A 9,411-nucleotide genomic window follows, 5' to 3' on the forward strand; every position below is an offset into this window, starting at 1 on the left:
CTAACCCTAACCCTAACCCTAACCCTAACCCTAACCCCTAACCCTAACCCTAACCCTAACCCTAACCCTAACCCTAACCCTAACCCTAACCCTAACCCTAACCCTAACCCTAACCCTAACCCTAACCCTAACCCTAACCCTAACCCTAACCCTAACCCTAACCCTAACCCTAACCCTAACCCTAACCCTAACCCTAACCCTAACCCTAACCCTAACCCTAACCCTAACCCTAACCCTAACCCTAACCCTAACCCTAACCCTAACCCTAACCCTAACCCTAACCCTAACCCTAACCCTAACCCTAACCCTAACCCTAACCCTAACCCTAACCCTAACCCTAACCCTAACCCTAACCCTAACCCTAACCCTAACCCTAACCCTAACCCTAACCCTAACCCTAACCCTAACCCTAACCCTAACCCTAACCCTAACCCTAACCCTAACCCTAACCCTAACCCTAACCCTAACCCTAACCCTAACCCTAACCCTAACCCTAACCCTAACCCTAACCCTAACCCTAACCCTAACCCTAACCCTAACCCTAACCCTAACCCTAACCCTAACCCTAACCCTAACCCTAACCCTAACCCTAACCCTAACCCTAACCCTAACCCTAACCCTAACCCTAACCCTAACCCTAACCCTAACCCTAACCCTAACCCTAACCCTAACCCTAACCCTAACCCTAACCCTAACCCTAACCCTAACCCTAACCCTAACCCTAACCCTAACCCTAACCCTAACCCTAACCCTAACCCTAACCCTAACCCTAACCCTAACCCTAACCCTAACCCTAACCCTAACCCTAACCCTAACCCTAACCCTAACCCTAACCCTAACCCTAACCCTAACCCTAACCCTAACCCTAACCCTAACCCTAACCCTAACCCTAACCCTAACCCTAACCCTAACCCTAACCCTAACCCTAACCCTAACCCTAACCCTAACCCTAACCCTAACCCTAACCCTAACCCTAACCCTAACCCTAACCCTAACCCTAACCCTAACCCTAACCCTAACCCTAACCCTAACCCTAACCCTAACCCTAACCCTAACCCTAACCCTAACCCTAACCCTAACCCTAACCCTAACCCTATGGAGGTTTAGTGAAAGTCAGTTGCCAAAATTGAAAATCAAGTTTAAGGATTGTGATTCGATAGTTTATAGGGTACAAAAATGATATATTGATTAATGATATAAATTAGTAACAATTCTCTAAATTGCAAATAAAGGAGACTGTCTCAGAAATAAAAGTATAGAAAGGCCATGGAAATTAAGCTATGTCTTGTTTAGGGTTGATTAGAAGTTTTGTTTCATGAAAAGAAAAACATGATTCATGATAGCTAATTACAGTTTTAACTAAATTCTCATAAAAGGCTTTAAGGATCGTTTGGTAAAAAGAGTAAAGAATTGAAAGTTCACGTTTAGTGAAGTTTCTGTAAATATTATCAGGAGAAAATAAATACCTAATTTACTATATTTGAATAATACAGAAGAGGGAAGGCAGATTCTGATGTGTTTAAATCCCAGTTGTCATTAATTAAACATAAACAAATGAATGAGATATATATTCATGACACTGGTAAAAGGTAGGAATACTGTCTCATCTCAGGTAGGGAGAATGAATCCACATTCTAGAAAATAGGAAAAAAAGAAAAAAATATTTTCTTCGGAAAAGTGAATTGGTGAATTTTTAAATGATTTATTTATGTCTAACTATTCAGTTAAACATGCATAGTTATAAAATACTTATTTCTTTTTATTTTTATTTAGCTAATAATAGATTTGAAACATTAAAATATGTATCTTTAAACCTATATGTACAACATATCCACATATTTAATTCTAGAAACAATAACATCTCACTAACTACATTTTAATTTCAACAGATAGTAGGTAGGGGGATAGGCAGCAAGTGATAGAGACAGGCATATACACTGATAGCTATCATAAATAAAAGACAAACAAGCCTATACTTCTTAGAAAAATCTACTATTTCACACTTTAGTTAAATGAAATCATTAAAAAGCCAACGATTTAAAACATATCTATTGTGGATTCTGGCTTCTCTTTCATTTGTATGAATTATTTGGATGTTTTAATTTTTAATTGTTATTAATTACTATTTGACTCTTTAGGAAATTTATACTGGGAGTCACCCAAGTTACACATAGAGGCTTTAGTAGTTTGACAAACCAGCAAATAATGGCAGAGGTAAAAGTTAAAGCAATCATGCTTTCTATTTTAGCAAAAATTCAATGCCCCAAACTGGTACCTCTATGTGTCCTATTTATTTAGTAACTGTCTTTCAGCATAAGTATTGGTTATTGAAATGATTATGGTTGTTGAATATGTATTAATTGCAATTAATATGCTCAGTAAGTCTTCTGTCTTTCCTTTCTATATTTGAAACTTTTCTTGTATCATTTTGGTTATAAAATCACTTTTAATTCATTCAAATGCATTTACTAGTATAAGTGGTTGAGACATAGCACAGTCGGATATCCTGTAAGTTTTTAAGCATTTAATTTTCATCTTTTCAATTTGCTAAAATAGAACTTTATTTTTAAATACCAAAGATGCCTTAAAACTACTTTCTACCTGCCCAGTTTTTGGATGTATATAATTTAAAAAATGTCTTCTGTTGATATATGTCCAGATAAAGAAATCTAATTAATTTTTCTTTTGACCCTTATAACAGGATAGAAGAAGAACAAAAATAATGGACAACGGGAACTGCTCCTCATTACCTGAATTTCTACTCTTGGGAATTACAACTAACACTGATATGAAAGTGGTAATATTTACTATGTTCCTAACTGTTTATCTTGTTATTCTTCTGACCAATGTTGGAATGATCATTTTGATCAGAATGGATTCCCAGCTTCAAACACCAATGTACGTTTTTCTCAGCCACCTCTCTTTCTCTGATCTCTGCTATTCCTCCGCAGTTGGGCCCAAGATGTTGATGGACATTTGAAGATCCATTCTGCTGAGGGTAAGTTCAAGGCTTTTTCCACCTGCACCTCTCACCTGACTGCAGTTGCAATTTTTCAGGGAACTCTACTCTTTACATATTTTCAGCCAAGTTCTTCTTATTCTCTAGATCAAGACAAATTGACTTCTCTGTTTTACACTCTGGTGATTCCCATGCTGAACCCTCTGATTTACAGTCTGAGAAAGAGAGATGTGAAAGAAGCCTTGCAAAAACTGAGAAACAAAAGGTGGTTAATATAATAACATTATGTGTATATGTCCAAGTAATAGTGGTAATTTGTAGAAAACGATATTTCTTTATTCATAAAAAGTTGTGTGACATATTTAAGAGATTAGCATAAGAATTTCTGATAAGTTTAATGATAAGATAAAATTGTAGTTATACCAATGTTTCATATCTCATTATTTGCCGTGGGTCATACATGATTCACATGTGAAGAATTTCTCATGATTGTTTCAGTCCCAAAAGAATTGTATTTACTCTTTCATTCAATTTTTTGCCGTATTTTTTTCTCTATTTTTAAGGATTATCATTTTGCCTATTTTACTGCCTCATATTGAATCACAAAGGAATTTCAAAGTTGTTAAAGATGTATATTATATTCAAGTGAAAGTCAGAGACATTAATTATACACTTGGTATAATTATAATTTTTAGGAAAAAATAAATTTAATTTTATTCTGAAATGAAAAGAATTTTGGTGAAAATCTTTTTACCCAACAAACAGGCTGAAAAATCTATATATAATGGCTTCTGGCTTTTTTTATTTCATGAATGTCCTGAGAGTCTGAATCTGCATGTCTCCACAGTGTTATGTGCTTCTTGTGATTATTATTGGGTTCATTTGTTTTTGTGTTTGTTTTTTTTGTTGTATTTTAATCTGTTTGTTTTTCATTTATATCATTATATTATTTTATTATTCCTTAGATGCTTGTTTGTTTTCTAAAGAGTGACAGAAAGGATGTGGATCTGAATTAGAGATGTAAAAATATATGATGAACTTTGAGAGAAAATGATTTAAGGATTCCAGTAGAATCACATTTTCCATCAACTTGTATTAAACTTGTGACTTCTGAGCAATATTGTGGATTGTTTTCTCTATATCTAGTTTTCAATCCCTAAAGCAATAGTGCTAGGTTGTAAGTACTTTTGGAGAAGATAAATTCATAAGCTCAAAATATTCAAGAATGAGCTTGGTGAAAAGAACTGGAGAACTTTCTAGACAATTATGCTAATGGAAATCAGTAAAATTAGATTGTAAATACAGTTAATGAAATGAAAGTTAAGTTCCCCCCCTCAGTAATTAAATCTGACATGATGAGGCACAACAACCACAGAACTCATTTGTTTTGATAACTGACACCATGCTACACTATTAGGTACTTCTAAACTTCTGGTACTCTATTAATAGTTTTGATTTAAGTAATAGAAAAATTTATGAATGATTATAAAACTCACCTCTAAATTTTTATTTCTATACCTGATATTAGATGTAGCACTTAGTACTCATTACACAACACATACATGCACACACACATACAAATATAAGGCATGTAGCTAATGGAAAACACACAACTAATTGAAATATTAAAAATCCTACAAGCAAAACTAACAGATATATTAGGGAGAAGTGGAATAAGAGAACTGTGAGAGAAATGTACACACAGATGTTATCAAGAACTGGATAAATGTCCTTATATTCTGGCAAAAAAATCTTATGTCAGGAAATCTTGACTTCACCTCCACAGAGTATTTTCAAGACAAGCAGGATCAGAATGCATGACGTTGTGAAATCCACAAAGAATCAAAAACAAAAAGGTTTTTTTTTTTTTGAGTTGAACCACAGTTACAGATAAAACCTGTTGGTTCCAGATCTGAGGATATCTGTGTACCTGTGAGGTGAAAAAAGAAGTTTCTATGGAAATTTATGATTTTGGAGATATTGGGAACATGGGATGAACACCGAGGAACAGTGCAGGTGGTGTGTGCTTTTGGTCCGAGAGATCAGTTGTCTGATTAAGACAGCAGGGCAGTATGGTGGGGCAAATTTAGCTTTTAGGAGCACAGATGATATCACCATGAGACAATATGATGGTCATGAAGGTAAACAATTTAGCTTTCCCATGCTGAATTTTTGTATTATGTTGGTCTGGATTTTCCTTGCTTGTAGTAGGAATTCTAATTGTTATTAACTATTCTAATTGGTGTAAAAACTTAGAGTCAGCAATTATGAGGTAAAAGCTGAAGAATCAGAGAAGCAGTGTAGCCACTAGAGAGACCATTTTATCTCTTCCTCATCCTCAGACTGAAGGGGCAGTCCTGTCTCTACCAGTCCTCAGACTGCATGCTCGGACTGCATCTGTCTCCACTAAAACTCAGACTGCATCCAAGCTCTTGGCTCCTTCCACCATATATTCCTCACTCTGTCCATCAGCCATATCCCTCCTGTCTCCATCCTAGTCCTGGGATTAAAGGCATGTGACTTCCAAGTACTGGGAATAAAGGTGTGGGACCACCTGGTAATTTTTGTCTTTGGCACTGGATCAGTCCTGCCTAGACCAGGGTGGTCTTGAAATCACAGAGATCTGTCTGCCTCTGTTGCCAGAATCCTTGGATTAAAGGTGTGTGCCACTATTGCCTGACCTCTAGTGGCTTAACTCTGCACTCTTATCTTCAGGTAAGCTTGTTTGTTAAAACACACACAAAATATCACCACACTGGCTATAATGATCTTACAGAATTACAAGTTTGTTCTGTAGCCTATAACATTTGTATAACTTATTTTATATTTCACAGAATGTAACAGCAATGAGATGTTGGATTTTTAAGATATTCACATTCTTAACACTTAAAATCCTTTTGAAAAATTTCTGGGTGCCTTATGTATTACAAGATGTCTGTGAATCCATGTGGAATAGGAGATGACTGTTGTAGTTTGATTTTATCTTCTTTTTTTTTTCAGACAGGGTATTTCTGTGTTGCGCTAGCTGTCCTGGAACTCATTCTGTAAACTAGATTGATCTCAAACTTAAAGATCTTCCTGCCACTGCCTCCTGGTTTCTGGGATGAAACACATTACCCACCACCATTCAGCAAGTGGTTTGACTCCAAATCATCTGTCGTTTCATGAATGTGAAAAATTGGTAGTCAACAAGTAACTATTTATACAACTGTGGAGTTTCTCCATCAGAATATATGTTTGGTCGAGGAGGTTAATTATTATTTCAGAAAATAACCCATACCTAATTATTATTCTGTGTTTTTTCTGTCTAGTGCCATTCATGAGACCAATGCCACAGGGTTTTGCTGCCATAGACCATGCATAATGTTGTTTCTTTAACTTCCATATTGACAAAAACGCATGAACATATGAAAAAAATAAATTCATTCTTCTGAAAGTATTTTCATCAGTGACTTTATGCAGCATCAATGGAAAAAATTAAAAATTGGCTGCTTACCAGAATTAATTTTGAATTTTAGATCATCTCATGTCTGTTCAGCATCTACTTGGATACTTTTATCAAATTATAACTTTAAGGAGCCATTTCTCCATACATGAGGTTTATGGAATTTCCTCTAACATTTTGCATATTTCAGGAGTATTTTCAGGTAAACTGTGTTTGTAATTTTTGTCTGTCATACAAACTTGATGCAAGATTACTATTAAATAAACTGTTGCAATTGTGATGAAAGAAAAGTCCAAAAAGTACAAAACATGTTACTATTGAGAAATCTAATTAATTACATTTAAAAAAAAGACTGGAGGAAGAGTCATAAGAGACTTATGTCACAATAGTCTCTAACTGAAATAAATGGAGCTATCCTTGCTCAGGTGCCAGAAACAGGACAGAAAGACACTCATGTCAGGTAGGTTTCTGAATGGCAGTGTTTTAAAACAAAATAAATTAAAATTTGTTTTCTCTGAAAATGTTAAAAATCAAGCTGATTAATGTATAAATAAATTGTTTAACCATGAGTTATTAAAGATAAAAAGAGAGAAAACAAGTACCACTTAAGGGCTAGTGATATTCTTTCTGTCTTGGTGTATTTGACTTACATTGATAGGGTTGGAGAGAGTATCTGGAAAGACTTAGGGGAGGAGAAGGATATGACAAAATATATTTAAATTTAAAAATGTTTCAAATAAATACAAATATTAAAAATTATAAAAAGGAAAAAAGACAATTTGAAAATCAAGAACAAACCAAGCATTACGGTTTTCTGTCCCTCCTAGTTCCTCTTTTCAGTTTGGCTTTGCTGCTGTCATTTGGACTCAGATAAGTTATGTTTAGTGGCTATAAATCCTGGCACACAAATGGTGATTAATGACAGACATTTCAGTAAGTAATGCTTCATACTCAGTAAAGCCTAGAAGGACTCAGTACCCAAATACTTTTATTATATTAAAGAATAGATATATGCCAATGACATGCTTTTGAAACAATTCATTGAATAATAGCCTATAAAAAGAGAGAACCTTATTTCGTCATATGATATGTTATATTATTATTATTATTTATTATATTCTGATTTCCATCATAGCGTGTCAGAATTAAAAGCAAATTTTGCTATATTTAAATCTACTGCCCAAAAATAAATGAAAAAGACCAAACAAAGTTAAGCAGATCAAGAAAAATATGAAGATTTAGATTCATTTATACAAACTCCATATTCCATGGTTTCCTTAGCTTCACTACACTGATTTACACATTATATTTTATCTGAAATATTTTCAGATTTTTATAAAAGCTTACTTAAGAATTAAATACTGTTCAGATTAATTATACTGAATACTGTTTGATTCTTGTCCAGTAGTATAAATACTACGCTACTATTTCATTATGACTTTTGTAAATTTTTAGACCAAAAACCAAGAATCATGAACGAGGGGAACTGCTCTTCATTGCCAGTATTCCTCCTCTTGGGAATTACCAATAATCCTGATGTTAAAGTGCTTTTGTTCACTATGTTTCTAGTTGTTTACCTCACTAATCTGATGACATTATAGGTATGATCATTTTGTCAGAATAGATGCCCAGCTTCACACACCAATGTACTTCTTTCTCAGCCACCTCTCTTTCTCTGACCTCTGCTCTTCCACTGCTATTGGGCCCAAGATGTTGTTAGACCTCCTTTCCAAGAAGGCATCTATTTCTTTTCTTGGCTGTGCTGTGCAGTTTTTTACTTTCTGTATATTTATAGATGCTGAGTGTGTGCTTCTGGCGGTGATGGCCTTTGATCGATATAAGGCCATCAGCAAGCCCTTACTGTATTCAGTAGACATGTCCAGCAGGGTATGCTTCCAATTATTGACTGGTGTTTATGCTGTGGCATTAACAGATGCTTTGGTACATACAACATTGACATTCCACTTATGTTTCTGTGGGTCTAATAAGATTAATCATTTCTTCTGTGATATTCCACCAGTGTTAGTATTGTCTTGTTCAGATACACAGGTCAATGTGTTAGTCATATTCACTGTTTTTGGTTTCATTGAATTGAGCACCATTTCAGGAGTCCTTGTCTCCTATTGTTACATCATCTCATCAGTCCTGAAGATCAGCTCTGCTTCTGGGAGGTTAAAAGCCTTCTCCACCTGCACCTCACACTTGACTGCAGTTGCAATTTTCCAAGGAACTATGCTCTTCATGTATTTCCGGCCACGTTCTTCTTACTCCTTAGACCAAGATAAGGTGACCTCCCTTTTTTTATATACTTGTAATCCCTATGTTGAACCCACTAGTATATAGTTTGAAGAACAAAGATGTGAAAGAGGAATTACAAAGGGTAAAAGGTAAAATCTGTTTAACGTAATAGAGGTATATGCATGGCACAGTACACTGTCTTTAAAGCCAATATATGGACTGATTTTTAGAATTTACTCTGCATATATTTTACAGCTGTTAACTTGGTTGTTTTGTGGTACTTCTAACTGTTAAAGCAAGTGTATTTCTGACTTTTTTGTCTGCTTTTGGGATTGTTTCCCTTCTATTTATTTGCCTTTTCTAGTTTCTATATGGGGGCCTTGGGAGTGGCAGTAGATTTGATGGAAAGTAGAGGTAGTGAGGAAGCCAGGAGATTCAAGGAAGGGGAAATTGTGATTGGAATGTATTATATGAGAGAATAATCTATTTACAATAAAAATTTAAAATTTAAAAAGAAACAAAGAAGTTTTCACGATATTTCAAATGTGAAATCGCTTTTATTTCTATATTATATTGTACTTTTAGTTCTGGTGCTTAAATGCAGAATCCTGTGTTTGTTAGTCAAGAATCTTAAAAGTTGATATATTCATTGATAAACATACATGTGTATATATATATATATATGTGTGTGTGTGTGTGTATGTTTACATATACATACGTCTGTGTATCTGTGAATCATTATATCCACGTATTGTTCCAGTTATTTTTC

The 9,411-nt window shown here is 34.8% G+C and overlaps 1 pseudogene; it reads left to right on the forward strand.

The window, feature by feature from the left end:
* Positions 1-7,876: 7,876 nt before the first annotated feature.
* Positions 7,877-8,811, forward strand: LOC148122451 (olfactory receptor 5W2-like; annotated as a pseudogene).
* The last annotated feature ends 600 nt before the right edge of the window (positions 8,812-9,411 follow it).

The sequence above is a fragment of the Myodes glareolus genome, chromosome 3 (assembly GCF_982192425.1).
Source record: "Myodes glareolus chromosome 3, mMyoGla1.1, whole genome shotgun sequence".
Taxonomy (NCBI): domain Eukaryota; kingdom Metazoa; phylum Chordata; class Mammalia; order Rodentia; family Cricetidae; genus Myodes; species Myodes glareolus.